The sequence below is a fragment of the Fukomys damarensis genome, unplaced genomic scaffold, assembly GCF_012274545.1.
Source record: "Fukomys damarensis isolate Sample0158 unplaced genomic scaffold, DMR_v1.0_HiC HiC_scaffold_7, whole genome shotgun sequence".
Classification (NCBI taxonomy): Eukaryota; Metazoa; Chordata; class Mammalia; order Rodentia; family Bathyergidae; genus Fukomys; species Fukomys damarensis.
In genome coordinates, this window is record NW_022900919.1 from 21,481,164 (window position 1) to 21,502,212 (window position 21,049).

At 39.7% G+C, this 21,049-nt stretch overlaps 1 protein-coding gene across 1 annotated transcript in view; it reads left to right on the forward strand.

Moving 5' to 3' along the window:
* The first annotated feature begins 998 nt into the window (after positions 1 to 998).
* Sh3gl3 (SH3 domain containing GRB2 like 3, endophilin A3) overlaps positions 999 to 21,049 on the forward strand; it is an 88,596-nt gene continuing 68,545 nt past the window's right edge. The window contains exon 1 of the mRNA XM_033761116.1: positions 999 to 1,081. The gene's annotated coding sequence lies outside the window, so the exon portion shown is untranslated. The remainder of the gene's footprint in view (positions 1,082 to 21,049) is intronic.

Sequence of the window (21,049 nt, forward strand, 5' to 3'; positions counted from 1 at the left end):
AATATCTTCTCGAAACATGACTACAACAGCTATTTTCGTCTTTGCTTGGTCACACATTTTGACCATCTCCTTCTTGAAACACTTAATGTGCTCCCCAGTATACCACTCTGTGGGTTAAACTATTAACTCTGTCCCCTACCTTTTCTTTTCTGGCCTCTCTTTGTCCTTCTCTTTAAAATCTGGGATCCCTAGGAATTTGATCCTGGTCCTCTTTTCTTGTTACTCTGTTTCCTCTGTGGATGATGCCATCATTATCATGACAGCCTATTTAGTCACTTATTGATAATTTCCAAACCTTTATCTCCTGCCATTTCCCTGAAGCTTTGGGCAGCCTCCCTGGACATCTCTACTTGGACACCCCCCACACCCCTCAAATTGGTATTCGAGGTTGTGCTTTTATTTCAAAAATCCAAATTTTTCCATCACATCAGTTGTTAGAAATTCTGAAATTGATTTTCTTCGATAGGTGAAGAACTTGATTGTCTGAGCATCAGTACTGGTTTCTGTCCTGAGTAGCTGGGTAAGCTTGGGCAGGTTGTCTAACTTCCCTGTGTCTCATTTTCTGGAGAACAAACATGCCTGCCTTAAGAATTGAGTAAAGATGAAATTAGATGATAAAGACAAAGTTCTTGTCACAGGGATCAATATGAGGTATGATGAAAATTATGGTGAATGTTTAAATTCAAAACAAAGTTTATTATAGTAAAAGACACGTTGCCATTAATCTGCTTCAGAATACTCCTCCTCCTTTCAAACCCAAATCCCATCATTCTTGCCACTTTCTGAAGCAGTTCTGGAAGTTCTGATTCATGAGTGACATTAGTTGTGCTGTTACGGATGCCTTGATGTGCTGAATCAGTTCAAAACATTTGCCTTTCGGGGTCTTTTTGACTTAGGGGAAGATCGAGAAGTCACACGGTGCCAGATCCAGTAAATAAGATGGATGAGGACACAGTGTAATGTTTTTATTTGGCAGAAGTTGCCCTAACATTTGGAATCAACTCGGGATATCAAGGCAGCTGAAAGACAGTCAAGGAAGAGAGCTTCCAGAATTGCTTCAAAAAGTGGCAGGAATGATGAGGTAAGTATTTTACCCAGAGCAGTGTTTTGAGGGGCATTCACAGCAATGTATCTTTTATTGTAATTTGAAATTTTAAAATTTACACATTCACCATATTTTTGATCATACCTCATACACAGTAACTTCTACCAAGCACCCTTGCTATGGTTTGGGTCTGAAATGTCCCCAAAAGCTCATTGTGTTGAAGTATTGGTTGCCAGCTGAAGGGCTTTTTTTTCCCCCATTAAGTTTACTGGTACATTTAAAGCAAATAATACAGTTACTTTTATCATTGGGATCTTGTATCTTTATATGATGTATCTTGGTTCTTGTTTTTTCCCCATACCCCTACCCTCCCTTCACTCACTTCACCCTTCCCTATTTACAAAGACTTTGTTTCCATTTTTCCTTTTTTGTTTTTTTCTTTTCCCTTATTTCCTTTCCCCTCCCCTTCCCACCTCCCCTTTAGCTATTTTCTTCCTATTTCACACTCCCAATTATACCATTTGAGCCTTATTTTCACTTTTAGTTTTTTACATCAGATAAACTATTTAATATTTACTCAAGTGTGTCCTATTTATTTCATTTAAGAGTATGGCCTCAATGTGCATCCATCTCACTATAAATATTTCTAGTTTCTCATTCTTTATGGCTGAGTAGTGCTCCATTTTATAGAAAAACCACATCTTCTTTATCCAGTCTCCAACTGATGGGCATTTGGGTTGTTTCCAAGTTTTAGCTATTATGAACTGTGCCACCATAAACATGGATGCACATATATCACTGTGATATGATTCTTTTAATTCTTTTGGAAAGATACCCAGCAGAGGGATAGCTGGGTCAAATGGAACCTCAACTCCTTGTTATTTGAGGTATCTCCATATTGATTTCCACAATGACTGCACCAGTCTGTACTCTCACCAACAGTGGAGAAGGGTTCCTTTCTCCCCACAGGCCTGCCAACATTTGTTATTGGTTGATTTCTTGTTAGCAACCATTCTTTCTGGGGTAGGATGGAATCTCAGTGTTGTTTTCATTTGCATCCCTTGAACGACCAATGATGTTGAACATTTTTTCATATATTTATTTGCTGCTTTTACTTCTTTGTCCGAGAAATGTCTTGTGTCTTTGTATTTGGGGGTCCTGTTTTTTTTGAGTTCTTTATATATTCTAGATAGTAGTCCTTTGTCTGAGGAGTAGCTGGTAAATTTTTTCCCTTACATTGTAGGTTATCTCTTAGTTCTATTGGTGATTTCTCTTGCACTGCAAAAACTTTTTAATAGAATGAGATCCCAGTAGTTAATTCTTTATGCAAGTTCTCATGCTGCTGAGGATTTGTTCAGGAAGTTTTCTCCTATGCCAATGTTTTCAAAAGTTCTACCTAATTTATTTTCCTGTAAGTTTAGTGTTTCTGTTTTGATATTTAGATCTTTAATCCACTTGGATTTTAGTTTAGTACATGGTGAAAGATAGGGATCTAGTTTTAATCTTTGGCAAGTTGAAAGCCAGTTTTTCTAACACCATTTATTAGAGAGGCTATCTTTTCCCTCCAGTGAGGATGGTTGGCTTCTTTGTCAAAGATGAGGTAGCTGAGTATGTCTGGTGTTGTTTCTGCATCTAATCTATTCCATTGATCCTTGGGTCTGTTTCTTTGCCAGTACCATGCTGTTTTTATCACAGGGGCTTTGTAGAATAGTTTCAAATTGGGAGTTGTGATACCCCCTGCCATGTCTCTGTTGTCTAGAATGGCTTTTGCTATTCTAGGTCTCTTCTGGTTCCAAATGAATTTTTGGATTGTTTTCTCAAGTTCTGTGAAATATACTGTTGGGATTTCAATCAGGATTGCATTGAATTTGTATAGGAGTTTTGGAAGTATGGCCATTTTCACTATGCTACCTACGCAGGAGCAAGGGATGTCTTTCCATCTTCTTATATCCTCTTCTATCTTTTTTTCACAGTGCTTTAATTTTCAGTGTAGAGGTCTTTTGTCTCCTTCAGTAGATTGATTCCTAGATATTTCATGTTTTTGAATGTTATTGTGAAAGGAATTGTTTCCCTAATTTCTCTCTCAGTGAGTGTTATTCGTGTACAAGAAGGGTACTGATTTTTGAGTGTTGACTTTGTATCCAGCTACTCTACTGAATCTGTCAATTAAGTCTAGCAGTCTTTTGGCAGGTTTTTTTTTTGGGTCTTCTATGGAGAGTATCATATCATCAGCAAATTGTGACAGTTTAACTTCTTCCTTACCTATTTTTATTCCTTTTAAATCTTTCTCTTGTCTAATTGCTGTAACTAATGTTTCTAGAACTATGTTGAACAGGAGTGGTGACAGTGGACATCCTTGTCTCATTCCTGATTTTAGTGTGAAGGTTTTTAGTTTTTGACCATTTAGAATGATATTGGCTGTTGGTTTTTCATAGCTTTTATCATGTTGAGATAAAGACCATCTGTTCCATTTTTTTGTAGGGTTTTTATCATGAATGGATGTTGAATTTTTTTTCTGCATCTATTGAGATGATCATATGGTTTTTGTCCTTAATTCTGTTAAGATAGTGCATTACATTTATTGATTTATGTGTGTTGAACCATCCTTGCATCCCTGGGATAACTGACTTGGTTAGGTCGTATGATCTTCTTGATGACACTCTGTATTCTGTTTGACAGTATCTTTGAGGATTTTTGTATCTATGTTCATTAGGGAGATTGGCCTTTAGTTCTCTTTGTTTGGTTGGGTCTTTCCCTGGTTTTGGAATCAAAGTAATACTTGCTTCCAGGATTGAATTTGAAAGTATTGCTTCCATTTCAATTTCATTGAAGAGTTTAAAGAGTATTGGTGATAGCTCTTCTCTAAATGTCTTATAGAATTCAGCAGTGAAGCCACCACAGCCTGGGCTTTTCTTTGTTGGTAATATTTTAATTACATTTCAATTTCGCAGAATGTAATTGGGGTGTTTAGACTTTTTATATCTTCTTTGTTAAACTTTGGAAGTTCATATGTGTCTAGGAATCTGTCCTTTTCTTCTGTATTTTCCATTTCATTACAGTATAGGATTTCGAAGTAGGTATTAATGATCCTCTGGATTTCTGGTGGATCTGTTGTGACTTCACCTTTTTCATTCCTAATTGCATGTATTTGAGCTCTTTCTTTCCTTTTTTTGATAAGGTTGGCTAAGGGTCTGTTGATTTTATTCATTCTTCAAACCAACCGTTTGATTCATTGATTTTTTTGTAACATTCTCTTAGTCTCCATTGCATTAATTTCTGCTCTGATCTTTAAAATTTCCTCCCTTGTTCAAGCTTTCAGTTTGTCTTGCTCTTCTTTTTCTAGGACCTTAAGTTTAAGCATTAGGTTGTTTATTTGAGCTTGCTCTGTTTTCCTAGTATGGACATTTACTGCTATAAATTTCCTTCATAGAACTGCTTTCATTGTAATCCATAGCTTCCTGTATGTTGTATTGGCATTATCATTTAATTGTAGAAACTGTCTAATTTCTTCTTTAATTTCCTCTGTGACCCAGTGGTTGTTCAGCAGGGTGTTATTTAATTTCCATGTATTTTGTGAAGTTCTTGCAGTTTCTTAGGCTATTGATCTCCAGTTTAAATGCACTATGCTCTGATCATATCCAGGGGATAACTTCACTTCCTTTGCATTTACTTAAGCATGTTCTATAAGCTAGTATGTCGTCTGTTTTGGAGAATGACACATGTGTTATTTTTCCTTCTCTCCTTTTAATTTCTTACCTTGCCTGGTATATTTGCTCTGTTGGCCCTTATGGAGTTGTGCTCTTCATTTTCTTTTTCCAGGATACTGTTTGGAATTGTTTGGAGTGCCAGTTTGGTGTTCATGAAATTTCTTAGGTGATCTTTGTTGTAGAAGTATCATATTTCTCCATCAATTTTGAAAGATATTTTTGCAGGTTGCATCAGTCTAGGCTGGAGGTTGTTTTCTTTTAGGACTTGAAATACTTCACTCCAGGCTTTCCTTGGCTTGAGGGTTTGTGTTGAAAAGTCTGCTGTGATTCTGATGGGCTTTCCTTTGCATGTGATTTGTCTTTTCTCTAACTGCTTGTAGTATTTTGTTCTTCTGCTGAGTTTCCAAGATCACAATTATTATATGTCTATGTGTAGATTTTTTTTTGATCATGGCTAGTTGGAGTCCTATATTCCTTGCTTATCTGTCAAACTCTTCCCCTCTGGGAAATTTTCTGTCATTAATTCTGTAAACAGTTTTTTTAAAAATGTCTTTTGTACTTTCTCCTACTTCATGGATTCCTGTCAGTCTTATATTACTCTTCTTTGCATCATCTAAGAGTTGTTGGATTGATTTCTCATGGTCCTTTACTGTTTTTAAGAGATCTCTCTTTTCATGGTCACTGACCACAATCCTATCTTCTGTATGTGAAATTCTACCTTCACATTCTTTCATCGTGCTGTTAATGCTTTATATAGAGTTTTTAATCTCCTGGGTATCTGTTTCATGGATTCCATTTCTTTCCTATGTTGGGCTTTCAAAGTTTCCTTTTATTTCCTATGCTGGCCATTAATGGTTTCCATCATGGTCCTGAGTTCATCTATTTTTAAAAATATCTTTCTGTTCTAGAGTCTCTAATCATATCTTTCATTCATTCTTCTCACCATCTCTATAGTTACCTGGGAAATAATTTCTGTTTTGAATTTTTCTAGAGTCTCATTTATCTTTTTTTTAACTTCCTGTGCTATCGGTTCAAGGTGTCCAGATGGTTGACTGGAAGACTTTTCCACCTCATTTCCCCCAGAGTTTACCTTTGGTGGGGTGGAAGTCTGTGTTTGTGTCTTGTTTAAATGTCTTCTCATTTCTGTTTTTGTCATTGGTCCTGTCGTTGGTTTAATTCCTGGGTTAATAGTTCCATTTTTCAGATATAGCTGGTCTTTAGATTTTGAGTCTCTAATGTCTCTGAGGCTAACTCATTTTCATTATACTAGGGAGGACAACTGATTAGATCAATCACAACACCTTAGCCCAAGTGATACAATCAGCAGCACAGTAGCATCATGCACAGTTTAGAAAATGACAATTTGTGGTAGTTATTCTATCACCTTTAACCATGTGAATGAAACAAAAATTGAGGACCAGCCCAAAATATGTTTATAGTGAATAAACTCTTCAGTATAACAACTTTACTCTTCAGAATGGGGATTTAGCTGGAGTTGTTAGGGAGGGATAGATAGATGGTATAGAGAAAGGTGAGAAGTGAGGTCAGAGGACACAGGAAGATCACACAAACTCTAGGGAGCTGTTGAAGAGAAGCGGAGAAGACAGAACAAAATATTCCCATGAGCAGAACAAACTAGCATCAATATGGAGGCTAGAGATTGCAATCACATTCTTTTAAAACTAATGGCAATTGAAAGAAGGAAAAAGAGAAGAAAGGGAAAAGAAAGAAAATAAATTCAAATTAGGATAGGAGCAGGAGCAAAAAAAGGGAGAGTAATGAAGATCAAGGTGGGAGAGAGAGTGAGAGAAAGAAAAGATAAGAAAAAGAAGATTAAAAAAGGAAAAATATTTGAGAAAAGAAAAAGATAGATAAAAATATTTTTAAATGATTAAAGATAAGTGAAAAATATTACTTTGAAAATAAAAAATACACCTTCAGGGTGTGCCTCTTTTGACACAATAGACAATGTGGGCAGGAGTGGGCAGGTCTAAGCTAATTAGTCTCAGCAAGCCAGCAGTTGTTCCCTGAGGTTCAGGCTGATTTTGGGGTGCAAGGCCCAAGTTGGGATCTCTGTCGTCCTGCTGGGTTGAACTCTGCAGGTTTCTACAGTAGGTTCCAGCTATCTTTCCCCTGAAAGTAGACCAGGTTCCAAGGTGACGTGCTGGTCCCTCTGACTTACCAACTATGGTGGTGTGGTGTGCCTTTATTGCAGATTTTCTTCATTTTTCCAGTGGGCTTCAGTTTTCATCTAGGAACCTTGGAGAGGTCTTCTTTCTCTTGTTCATGGGGGCCGGGGGTGGGGCACGATCGCCGCTGTTATTGGCGCCTGCTGCCTGGTTCTTCTGTCACTCCGGTTTGAAGGGGCGGACCTATCTTGAAGGGCTTTTGAAGTGATTGGATATGAAGACATAATTTGATGGCATTATTGGGAGGTAATGGAATTGAACAGAGCATGTCATGGGTGTGTGACCTGGGGGACTGAATATCCCTGTCCTCTTCCTCTGTCTCTGTCTCTCTCTGCTTTCTGGCTACAATGAAGAAAATCTTTTTGTTTTGCCACACCCTACCACCACTATGTTCTGGCTCATCATGAGCCCAAAGTGGTGGGTCCAGGCGGTCATGGGTTGAAGCCACTGAGGCAGTGAGTCAAAATAAGTCTTTCTTTTTTACATTGATTTCCTTATGTATCTTGTCATAGCAATGGAAAGCTGACTAATAGAGCCATGTGTTTGTGTACTGTTGCCAGTATTCTGTCACTCATTCAAAATTGCTGAGTGTTTTCAGTTTTTTAGTTGGCATTACTGACTGCATAGCCCTGTATCTCCAGGGCCTGCCTTCTGTAGGTTTTACTTCCTAACTGTTCTGAGGTCTATCAACTTCATTCTGCACTGTAGGATCTTATTACTTATTACCGGTATTGTCACTTCTCCCACCTGTGTTGTCCCCCAGCAGGCCATCTTCCACACTGCTGCTAGAAGGGTCTTCCTAAAACACAGATCTGATTATGTCACTACTGAAAATTCTTCCATGGTCCATCAGGATAAACATATACTCTTTCCTGTGAGTACCAAACTCGCCCTGTGTCCCTTATCCTTGCTCTGGCGAGATACAATCATTTTTGATTCCCAAACCCCTCCCCGTTGGGTCATCACTTTGGACTGTGCTCATGTTTTTCTATTTGTGGAAGTATGTTTTCTTCACTTCCCCCCACTGTCCATCTTGTTTTTGCTTGCTCTTTCTTCAAGAGTCTTGAAACATTACCTGCTGCTTTGGTAATTTTTTGCCTTAGTTTCCTCCCTGCCTCCCCCAGGACGGAGAAAATCAGTTCTAGCCTCAGTATTCCTATAGCATTTCATATGTATCTTGCCTCTCATGAACAGGGACACTCTTTCTCACCCTTGGTTCTTCAGGAAGGAAGATTTACAACGCTGTATCAGTATTTTACTCAATATTTAATTCATTAAAGCCATAAATAGAAAAACTTATTCTACCTAACACATTTGAAGACACCTTGTAAATACTGTAAATTCATTTGTAAAGCTTGTCATGTTAAAATGAGATGCCCTCATTTAATTTGCTCTTTAAACAATGGTCAACTTTTAAGTTCAGATTCCTCAGTTAACACTATTTACATATTCTGTTAATTTCCATTAAACATTTTAAAATATGGTCACAAGTTCCATGGGTATGAGTCTCATAAGACTTTTTAAAAAGTAGACAAACCATCCATATATAAAGATGCCTGAAAAGTTTATTACTATCAATAAACCTTATTATGATCGTTATACCCACTTCAGAGGCTTTAACACTATGGATTTCATTTGTTTCTGTATTTCATAGTTCTAAATAAGGAACATAATGGCTATTTCATGCCAGCTGTGGTGACCCTACAAAATATTGGGACCCAAAATACAGCCAGGCTTCATGTTATTGTTAGAGATTAGGACCTGGACTAAAGTGAAATGCTCCTTCAGAATGATTCTCTCTGAGCTGGTGCTTGTTCAAAGCTTTGTTAAGGAGTTGCCATATCAACAATGAATGGAACTTTCCTATTCTGGTCTTTTTAGTGAGATCTCGTCCTATTTCATGTGTCGATTTTTTGGCAGACTGGTCCCTTTTTCTGAAATAACATGTCTATAAAATATCAGGGACTTGCTGGGTTCTTGGGTTCTAGTTCTGTTTTCCAGGATTTTATTAATTCCCTTCCTTCTGTATCCAGGCCCTGCTGTGTAATGTATATGTTTTCTCTAAAGCTGTGTGCATAGGTGGGATTTAATATGCTTTATCCAGGTTGCAGTCGCACCAGTTAGAACACTGGTTATCATTTGCTTGTGTTTCTAAGCTGTATGATCCCATTGTTTACCCCTATGTGGCTGTGTTGTTGTCTACTAGTCATGGAGTCTCCTGATCCAGAGCGCTGGGTGCACATGGTATTCATTCAGCAAACATTTATTTAGTAAATGATGCCTGTTTCCTTGAGTGGATCTCAGTGAGGATTGGATTTGTCTGTTGTTTTGCTGGAACCCAGAGAAGACTAAACCTGGATCATAGTAACTATGCATTGTGCACATTGAGATAGGAGCAAGGAGAAATTGTTGTTACTGATAGCTGAGTTTATTAAAACATTTGCTTTATTTCCTAAAACAGAGCTTTATTTCCTAGATCTTGTATCGACCCAACTCTCCTGCATCTTATGGGTTTTTTTCCTGCTTCCTCCTTTGGAGTCTCTCCTCCTGCTCATACCTTGCTAATCCCTGCCTGCCTCTCAGAGAAGGATACATTTCATAAATGAAGCCCTGGACCTTTGGACCCCACAGCTGAGCCCTCCCAAATGCTGTGTTTCCTTCCATTTTTGGTCTTGGAAGAAATACCAGAGGCCCAGGGCTTGCCATCTTGAATGCTTGTCTGAGGCTCCAGGTGGGGAGAGCCACAGCACTGAGGTTCACAAGGTTCTGGTCAGGTCAGTTTCCCCCTTCTCTCCTACCTGTGGTCTATTCTGAGGGGTACCTGGTTCTTAAAACTTTCTGAGGAAGTCCCAGAGCTGATGAACAAATTTTCCTACTGGCTTGGTCACACACTTTGTGACACACTCCTTATTATCTTTCATGTAGTAGTCAGCTTTCTAGTTGCTGGGACAAAATACCCAACACTTACAACTTAAAGGGATTAAGGTTAATTTTGGTTCACGTTTTTTTTTTTAATTTAGTCCATGGTTGGTAGCTCTAAGACAGAAACAGTATGGTGGAAGGAACTGGCAGAGGGAAGCTATTTAAGCCATGGCAGCTAGGAAGCAGAGAAAAAAGAGAGGAGCTGGGGTTAAGAATGTACCCTTCCTAGTCACAACCCCAGTGACCTGCCTATTTTACAAGACCCCACATCCTAATAGCACAGTCAGCTCTAAACTCATCAATGGACTAATCCACAGATGAATTTAGCATTCCCATAATCCAGTCACCTTCCCAAAGCCCCACCTCTCTCTGAGCACAAGACTTTTGGGGAACATTTTAGATTTAAACCATAACACCTGGCCTGATTCTTTTCCTCATTCTTATAGTTTGAACTTGTAACTCTTAGAAAAAAATGTCAATACTTGCATTCACGAAATTAGGTACTTTTGGGGACTGGCTTATTCTGTGGCCTTATGATCAGAAAATATAACCTTTTAAAATTTATTTCCACCTTTTAAAAATGTTTTAAAGTTGATATATACTTAACAAAAACAAATAAGAGCTCTATAATTTATTGTAGGCCTCCAGCTTGTAGCCTTGTTTATAGCACAATTAACAAGTGTATGACTTTTGTGAAACCAGGTGGATTAAATTTATTATTATCTGAAAAAGTAGAGTTGTGTATTACATAAGACTTAGGATAAGCAATCCAAGTTATGGATATATTTCATATTGTAACCTGAACTTTTTAATTTCAGGTTTGTAGAGTTCATCATGAAAGTACCTTTTGCATTTAAAATTTTTTCTACTTTTGCCTTACAAAGTTCTAAAGAATTCACATGGCTGATCTGATTCTGTTTAATATTCCTGGGAAGATTAGAGGTGGAATTCTGAGTGTGATTACTGGTTTTACAAGCAGAGCAGACATTGAAAGGTCAGTTTATTCATTTTCATGTTTGAGAGCAAGATCTCAGTCACTCATCCTAGACATAAGAAAATCCTTCTTGCATTTGAGACTTACTAACTTCTTTTTGGACACAAGTTATAGGAGAATAAGGAAGCCTAGTGACTCATTAGAAAAATAAGTGTTTTATAAAGAATGTTATTTGCACTTAGTTCACTTGCAGACAAATCTAAGGACTCAGCTTCTCTCTAGGAATAATATAAACATTCCATCTGAAGAATGATTTAAAGTCACTGGAAGGTGAGGTTATTAGCAACCACTGTGTGTCTGAAGTTGCCATCTTCTTTCTGAGGGTCTAATGCCCTTCTTCTGGGTAGGATGCATCCCTGTTCCTAGCATATAGACATGGGAAGCAGATTGGAATTGCAGAACTCGGAGTGTAAAGCATTCACGTGAGGTCATCGCATCATCCTGACAGGCTGGGTTTTGCCCAGGGCTGCCTCAGAGCGCTGTCACCTGCCATGTTTGGAGGAGCCCCAAGCTGAAGGAGGACTGTGACCATTGAGGTGTGGCAAGAGTAAGCATAAAGCACACGAGAACAGGTGAGGCCCCAGCTTCCACACCCAGTTGCACATTATTCCTGCGTTCAGTATTGCGTTGGTCCTGCTGTTGTCAGGGTGTCTGTCTCCCACACTGCCTTGAAGAAGGGACTGATGGGCTCAGTGCCTGTGTGCCTGCATGAGTGAGGGGTGAGCACGGTTTTAAGTAGCATAGCCAGCATATAGGCCTCCACAAGGAGCAGGACTGGGTGTGCTGAGTGTGCTGAGTGTGCTGGGCAGAAGCTTCGGGACAGGACCAGGAAGGACAGCCAGGGAGCTCACAGTCAGGAGGAAGGCTGCACCCAGGAAGCATGGGGGCTGTTTCTGTGTGGCTCCCTGCAAGACTTGCACTAGGGGCCACTGAGGGTTTTCTTTGCTCAGGGTGGACTTGGGAGACACAGGCAGAGGTTGGAAGGCTGTTGCTGCAGCACCTCACCCAGGCGCTGCCTTTTGTTGCAGTAGCTGGTGAGTCTTACAGAAAGAACACTTTTGAAAAAAAAAAAGATAATTGAACAATTTAGTGTGCATTAAAAATGCAGACACTTAAAACCATGTGCCTTGAGAAAGGAGTGGCAGCAGCAATGTCTATGGGACCAGCCATTGTGCCAGGCCTGGGCCCTGTGGGGACACAGGAGTGAAGAACTGGCGTGCAGTGAGGACTCTGAGGATGCCGCCTCCTCTCCCTTGTCCCATCAGAGTCCATCCCTGCACGTAGCAGAGATAGGGGTGAGGCTGGCAGGCTGAAGGAACCCGTGCTTCGTTCCGAGTCATCACTTCAGGTTTCAGCTGAAACTAGCTGATAGTTTCTGCGGTCTCCCTACTTACCAGCTCTTTATTCAGGAGGCCAGAACTGAAGAACTTCTAAGTTCAGATTTCATTATTTCAGTTTTACTTATCTGGGATGATAAATAATGTTACCTGTTAAATTTAACAGGTTGCCAGTATTGCTTCCTGTGAAATTTAAGAACTCTGTTTACACTTTGAAGAAACATTTAAATCTGAAGTTAAAGGAAAGAGGGCAAAGTTCTTTAAAGAATGTGCTGTTTTTATAATGTCTTTTTAATTATCCAGAAATATGAATATTTTATGGTGTTAATCCTAGAATAAGTATATATCACCCTGTTGTCAAATTGAGGGGAGTTCTCAATTATTTTGAAGAAATTCTCCATCCCCACCCCCCACTCCACCCCCGATTTTACAAAACCTAATTTAAATTTCACCCTTAGAAAAATTGAAGCCAAAAAGTATTGAAATATTTTGGTGTGGAGTTTCACATTTCTTTTATTTGGTCCATTGATCTGGGCCCACACACTTTGGTCCTCCATATGGTGCATGCCCCAGGCTAGGTCCAAAATGAATATATTAATGTATATGCCCGTCACTGCCTGGTGTTGAGGGGAAAAAACAAGAGAGAGGCTTACACATTTTTTTTTTCATTTTTGGAAATACAAAGTGCTTTTTGTGATTCTGTGCATGAGCCATCACCAGACAACTTTGTCCAGAATGCGCAGCAATTCTGTAATACTGCTCAGCCTGGTGCAAAATACCGCATTTTGTATAGAAATGCAGAATTGCTTCATGTAGATAGAATAGAAAGAATCTTTGCTTTATTCACATATGAATAAAACATCTTTGTTCATTGGAGAGAAAAGTGCTTCTTATTGTTTGGAAGCTCGATGAATTTTAAATTAAGCTGGTGGCCCACTATATAATATCTGTTAGGGAGAAAATTAGCTTTGCTTATACAAGTTTGGAATCTAATGCCTAATCTGGTGGCATAAATGGCTTTGCTTTCAAATTTGATTATTATATAAAAAGGTCTTATGTTTTGCCATAGCAGCTGCCTGTCGATGAATACTTTGGCAAAATTTTATAATTTTAACTTAATCTGTGTATATTCTCTTTGAGTATATTCTGTTGTTCCACATAAGATTTGACGCACTTTGTAAGAAATTGAAAAACTACAATGTAAGAACAATGTACCATGAGCAAGAAGAATATACATACTTTGTGGAAAGGTTAGTTCTCATGGAATTACATGGGAGTATATTTATATATGAGTACTTATGTTGAAAGATCCATGGGGGTTGCTAATACCCATCCCCACATTTAATGTTGAGCTTCCTGGCAGTGAAAGTGAAAAGAGAGAAATAATCAGCTCGTCTACTTTCTGTCTCCAAATGGACTCCTTAAAACATGCCCACCGCCAAATGAAGTGAAAAATTTCGGCTTTCCCAAAGGAAACCTAGCCAGTAAGAACAGGGTAAATAGAAGGTGCTTGTGGACCCTGGCACCCCAGTGTCTGTACCCTAGGCCTGCTCTGTAAGGAAAGCATCCTCTGCCCAGGGCCACAAGCAGAAAGAGGGCTGGAAGAGTGTGACCGTCTCTGCTTTCCAAAGCAGAATTTTCAGACCTAAAGAACATCTTTCCTGAAAAACTGTTCTTGCTATAATTCAGTCCTATTTTGCAAACCCTTTCAAAGGCTAAAGTGCACTGGAAATAAAGGGGCATCTTATCTGCAATTTGTTCTCAAAATGGTTTAGTACAGAGAATAAAAATGGTGGGGTGATGCGGTTAATAAAACAGACAAGGCAAAATCTAGGGAATCCATGAAGGGCATTGGAAATGCTTTGTAATACAGACGAATTCTTTATAATCTTGCAATTCTCTGTAAGCCAGTCATTATTTAAAAATAAAATGTTTAAAAAAGCAAAAGCAAATTCTTTGAGTTGTTTTTTATTTTAAAAGAATAAGACAACCGCAGAAAGTCCATAGGCAGCAATAGCTGTGCTTTGCAATCGAGGGTCTGTTCATACAGAATTGCATTTGGGTGGGTGTCTGTGTGCCCCTTCCAACTCTTGGGCATTTAAACAAAGAATTGAGTTAGTCTTATCCACAGCTGTAATGGGTCAAACTTCTGCCACCAGGATGTGGCAGAGGAATGAATAATATTCCCCCAGAGTGTCCATGTCCTAATCCCTGGAACCTGTGAGTATGGCAGAGGGATCTTGTGGAGAAGTTTAAACTAAGTACCTTAAGGTAGATTATTCCAAGTGACCTGGTGGCCCCATATAATCACAAGGGTCAGTATAAGACAGAGCCAGGATAGAAGGCAAAAAGACAATGACAAGATGGAAGCAAGAGACTGGAGTGATGTGACACAGGGACCAGGGCTGAGGAATGCAGGTGACCTCCTGAAGACAGAAAAAGCAAGCAAGCAGGTTCCTCCCAAAGCCTTCATGCAGGAAGAAGTCCTGCTAATATCCTGATGTTGGCCTGCAGGACTGATTTTGACTTGCAGAATCCAGGACTGTAAGGAAATCCATCCTTGTTGCTTTAAGCCACTGATATTTCTGTAATTTATTATGGGAGCCAGTGGAAACCAATTGCTGGGTGAGTGGGTTCTATACCGGTCCATAAGCAGGAGTGATGGCAAAGCACGAGCTTTGGATCACGCTCATTAACATTTCAAAGAATTGTCTCCTGGCTCAAATAAACTGTTTCCAGACTGCTCAATTGCTAGTGCCTTAGTTTGCTCCCCAGCTTTGATCACCTGTACAACAAATGGAATTAGAATGAATTTCCATTCAGAGCTGGCAGGCTGAGGGCTAGACATCACTCCACAGAGATGTTGTGGATGTTTGGAGAGTGTTTTGATTGAAATGTCTGGCTTTAAGTGGCAAGTTCTGGTTTTGTCCCCAGGGAGAGGAGAGGGAGGGAAGGGACGCTGATTACTAGGCAAGATTCTGCAACTTGTGTGAAGGAAGGACCTTTTTCATAAAGGGCCCCTGTGCTGATGTAGGCTTGTATTTATTACATTGTTACCTAAATATGTATAAACATAAAACTGTTAACTTATGCTTACAGCTTAAAGGCAACTATAAACTCCAAACTTATTTAAAATTAAATGCAAATGAAACTCCAGACCCAATAAAATTCAAATTAACACCACCGGAGTTAATGTCATAGATAACTGTTGTTTTTCTAAATCTAAATTGGTTCTCAGTGTGACTTCACACACACTTGTAAAGTTCTGCCATATTGTATTTGCTTCAACAGAACTGTGTTTAATTCATTACAAAAATACTGTGCAGTTGACAGAACCATATACATTATAGAAGCATCTGCATCACACTGATTAATTAACCTTCCAAGGAGAATTTTCAGGCTCTGATACAAATACTCAGATGCTGTCATTTGTGTAAAAATCAGAAAAGATGAAGGCAAAACAGTGTTCTGTGCTATACATGGAGTAGTTAAAGCCAGGGCAATGAGAGGCCATGAGGGGAATGATCAGGTTGTGTTGGAAAGGGGCTCACAGGGTGAGAAACTTTCGGTTTGCTGACAGTGTTGTTTCATGATGTGGGTAAATTTCTTTTCTGTTCCACTTTTTAAAGGCATAAGTGTGCATAAGATAGAAGTGTGCAGATTGTTGGATTGTTATAAACAGTAGTTACACACAGGAAATAGAACATTACCAGCACCTCAGAGATTCCCCCATGTTGCCTATTACATTACATCCTGTCACCCCACCCCAAATAATTGCCATCCTGCCTTTTGTGGCAGCCATTTACTGATTTTATTTATAGTTTTACAACCTAAGTAGACACCCCTAAATGCTGGGGGTTACTTTCACACAGGTTTGAGCTTACCAAAACAGAGCCATGTTGTATCTCTTGTGTTTGATTTCTTTTCATCCAGTCCATGTTCTGTGCAGCTATCATCCCTCTCTTTTTATGGCAGTATGGAACACCACTTTAGAACTGTACCATGGTTATCCTCTCTTATTCTCTCAGTGGGATCTGTTGATCTGTTTGAATTCTTAATTTTAAAATTGTCATCTTTCTCCATTTATTTCTTAAATGATAAGTGCTTTTGTATATATATTAATTCAACTTAACATGTCCAGATTATCGTGTTATTTTTTTATTTCATCTTCTAAGATGTGTAATTTGTTCATACACAATAGTGTAAGTCAAGCAGAGTGGTGGGTCTGAGGGGTTATTCTGACGAGTTAGCTGCCTCAGATTATGAATACTCACAGCAGACCCAAGACTCCTGAGTCAGACACACGACTACTTCACTCACAGCAATCATGGGGCCAAAGTGTCTGTGTGTCCTTGAGCCCATGCCTCAAGTCTAGCTTCCCAAAGACCACGTGTGCCGAGGGCCAAGTGACCCTGACCTGAGGTGGTTTGGATTAGAAGTGAGCAAGCTCTGGTCAAGGGAACTGGAAACATTTATAATGGGCTGGAAGCTGGCCTGGCCGTTGTTCCTGAGGGAGTTATTTTCTTTATTATATTGGACAAAATACAAACCTGCCCTTTTCCTTAAGGAGAGACATTCTATCTTCAGAATCTAGAAAAAAGGGACCAGAAACATGAGAGACCCAGGGAGAATTATCTCCCAAAGATGTAACACACCTGTTACTCATTTGTGTATGGCTGGGTGAGTTTTATCACCATCCATGCTGATTCACAACCACCCCAGCATCAGGATAGGGCTGTTTTCCAGGGGACAGGTACAGGTGAGTGAGACCCAGGTTGCTGCACAGGGGAGGTGAGAGGCTGGCCTACCTGCTTTGGAAATAGAATTTTCAGGACACCACAGGATGGTGGTGGAGGGGAAGGGGCTGGATGAGGGAGATGTGTTGGGAGTTTAGGATCATTGGATCCTAAAATGTATTGAGTCCAGCCATTCATAGTGGCACATGCCTGTCATCTCAGCAGCTCAGGAAGCTGAGGTGGGAGGATTGCAAATTGGAGCTGTTCTTTCTAGCACAGTATGTGCCTGAAACTTTCATCTTTGATATTATTTGCACTGTAGCAGAATTTTAAAAAGTTATGATGTAAGTTTAATGCTTAGAACTCGAAATGTTATTTTTTGTGGTTAGTCTTCCTCAAACTTGTCTTCCATAGAAATTGACGTGGGCATTCTGTACCTGCTCATTTCCTTTGCTTGCCAGCGGATGGAAGAAGTGGCAAGCTCCCAAGACCTCAGTTTTGCATTTTTGTTGGGTCTTGTTTAGCCATCCCCATGCTCATGGTCACAAGACTGTTACTACCTTAATTTGGCTCTAGAATTGAATCTGACATGCTGTCTTTTCTAGCTTTGTCATCCTACTGATTGTTAAGCGATTCACTAAATTTTCTGAGCCAGTAATTTCAGTTCAACAAAGAAAAGGCAAAATGTATCCAAGGTTTAAAATCTATTTTGGGATTATAGAATAATCCTTTTCTGATTCAGGTATCCAATAAAAACTTCTGTGTGAGGATAGGAAAAGGCCTGTATAGGCTAGCACAAGTACAGTTGAAAGATGATAAGATTGGTTTTTAAGATGCTTAAATAATAACCCTACCCCAATCATAGAGATATTCAGCATTTTAAGAAAAGCAGATGTACCCAGATCTGAATTTATTTGATGAATAGATCTAAGGGCGATCTTTGCATGAATAACCTTTTATTTTACCAAGGGATTCTTTTTGATAGTTCTTTTAAAAAAAAGTAAGCTCCTAAAATGAATTTAAAGAAGGTTCTAAATTATGAAGAGCAGATCAACATGGAATTTTTCAAGGGCACATCCTGTGAAGGAAGTACAGTTGCAAAGTGTTGAGCAAGGTCATGAACATTTTCAAAGGAAAAGAGTGTAACATTTATTTTTACCTTTTCTTCTCTCTTATTGACATCTCAAAATAGACCAACAGTACACTTCATTGTTACTGTGTATTTGTTACATTATCAATGGCAACTCATTTGACTTTAGTCCTTTGGCCTTGAGCAAAAAATAACATTGTGGAGACAAACGCTGTACAGACGCCTGGCTCTGCCTGGGAAGTGCAGGGGTGGAGTGCAGGGAGGGGAGCACAGGGAAGAGGGAAGAGAGGTGCAGAAGGGGATCTGAGACTGACTTTTCTTATATGAGATTTGGGAAAATCCCCAAGGCATTCCAAGCATCATTATGACTTTCAAAACTTTCTGAGTTGTGAATTAGTTCACGGATGTAGTGGGGTTTGGCTTACTATGGCTGAGGTTGGTTTGCTTTTATGAAATCTTGCAAATATCTGGCCCTTATATTTTGAAAACTTTATTCATTATTGGATCTTGTGGTGCTGGGACTTGAATCCAGGCCCTTTGCATTGGGCTACATGTCCACTGCTTTTAAAATTTTTTTTCTTAAATTTTGAGACAAGATCTCATTGAGTTGCTGGTGTTGGACATGAGTTTGTAATCCTACTGCCTCAGCCTCCCAGAGTACTGGGATGATAGGCATGCACCACCACACCCAGCTTGGCCCTTATCTTTAGATGGAGATCCAACTTTGATCTATATATGCAGAAATACTAAAATACTTGTTTTCTCTTCTTTCTCTCTCCTCTCTGACTCTCTTTTTCTTCTGCTTCTCTCATCCTGTTTTGCTGTTATCATTCTTATTTCCCAGGGGCCTCCAATCTCCAAACACAGAGGAACGTGAAATCAGGGAGGTTTCTCCTCCTTGAGGCCAATGTGTTGGCAAAAGCAAGGACCCCTGCAACACCCTAATGCATTTGGTAGCATGAGTAGGGCAGATGGTCCTGGTGTTCCGCACCATTAAAAATAAGCAGACAGTGGATTCTAGAGGAAAGTTGGTAAACACTGAACACGGTGCAGGTAATCTCTTCTCCGCTTGTGACATTTCACCTAGTCTTGCTTCCTTGGAGCACTGGGAAGTGTGGCTGTTGTGAGAAGAGGTGATGGGTGATGTAGGAGTAAGGGAGCTCCACGGAGCCATGGTGGCCCTGAAGGTTTCCGTCGATAATGTGTTGTATGATCAGCCCTTCTGCCTAAGAGCACTTTCAACTCGCTGATTCATTGGGTAGTTTTTTTAAAAAAATTTAATTTCTATATGTGTTGTTTTGCCTCAAGGGATATATCTTCTCATGCATCGATGTTTTCATTTAGAACTGGCTAGCTTTTTCTGTAGAAGTTTTTTTTTTCTAGCTTTTTGGTACTACATCCCATATAATTCTTGTCAAGCGATTCAGACAAAATCACATCAGTAATTTTGTGCTTTTCCTTATTTCAAAGCCACTAAAACAGGTTTGCTTTATTACACTAATCCTCATGCTTTTTTTTCTCCTCAGTCTAGCAATTGCTTGATGAGAAATTCTTTTTTATATTCTTAACTTCATTGGAGGCTCCCAGGCCAGGAGATCACATGTGTAGAGATCACATGGTTATTTCTTCTCCATGCACAGAAGTAGCCAGCCCCACCATACATGTACCAAGTGTCTCAGTCCATTTTTTTGTTGCTATTAAAATACAGCAAATTCTAAAATGGAATATTACTCAGCCATAAAGAGCGAGAGAATAGATTCATTCATAGGAAAATGGATACATATTGAAGATATACTCCTAAGTGAAATAAATAAGTCCCACATGTGTAAATACCGAATAGTTTCCCTGGTGTGAATATTCTGCAACAATGCATAAGATTCTAATAAGATTACTGACATTTAGAAATGGGAGGAAAGGAGCTAAAGGTGTAGGGAAGGTGTGATACGTAGGGGAAGAACAAAAAGGGAAAAGAAAAAAATGTGAGAGAATGAAAAGATGAAAATAAAGTGTTTGTAGATGGGGAGGGGAGGAGGGGGTGAAGGGAGGGCAGAGGTAAGGGGAAAAAAATGAGAATCAAGACTTGCCATGTAAAGGTACATGATCCCAACAATGAATGTAACTGTACTGTATCCCTAAATGTACCAATAAACTCAAAAAAAAAATACAGCAAATTCTAAATAATTTTGTACATTATTGATGATTTGTAATAAACAAAGATTATTCAGCTCATGGTTCTGGGGCTTCAAGTCTGAGAGGCCACATCTGGTGAGGTCCTTCTTTCTGGTGGGAACTCTGCAGAGTCCCAAGATGGTGTGGGGTATCACACGGCAAGAGAAGACAAGGTAGCCAGAGAGAGCTTGTCTTTATTACAAAGCTGCTGGTGTGATAACCTTATAATGCAAGGATCTATTAATCCACGAATCCTGATCACATCTTACTGGTGTTCCCTCCTACTACTTCACAGCGAGTTTTGGTGGGGATGTTCAAACCATAGCTCCAAACAAAACAATGTTAACATGTTTGCCAGCATTCAGGACCCAATTTTCCTGAATTTCATTGGTGAAAAAAATGTCAGAAATAGAAATATAAACAGTGTCCTTCACATGCCCACAGATGACTTTGGGACCCTTCCATTCTTTGCATGGGAAGTAGCCAGCTGAGGGTCCCACCAGTTGGGATGCAGTGTGGTAGGGCCTGGCGTGCCAGGATCAGTAAGGCAGTTGAGGTCTTGCCCTCGTGACCCTGCATGCTGGTGAGTGCCACATTAGCATTGGATATGTGAAGGGATCTGCAGGGGGACACCTGGCTGGGCCAGGCTGGGCTTCCTAGGGACACCTGAATTGAGCCTTGAGGGCCGTGTCAGTGAGGTGGGAATACCTTCTGGACAGTGGGGGCAGTGTGACAAGGGAGGACAGAGCAGCAGACTCTAAGAGACGAAATGTTTAGTGTTCAGCATGGGGAGTGAGGCTGGAGAGAGGTAGGTGGCATGCAGATTGTAGAGGCATGGGGTGCTGTGAAAGACAGTGGAC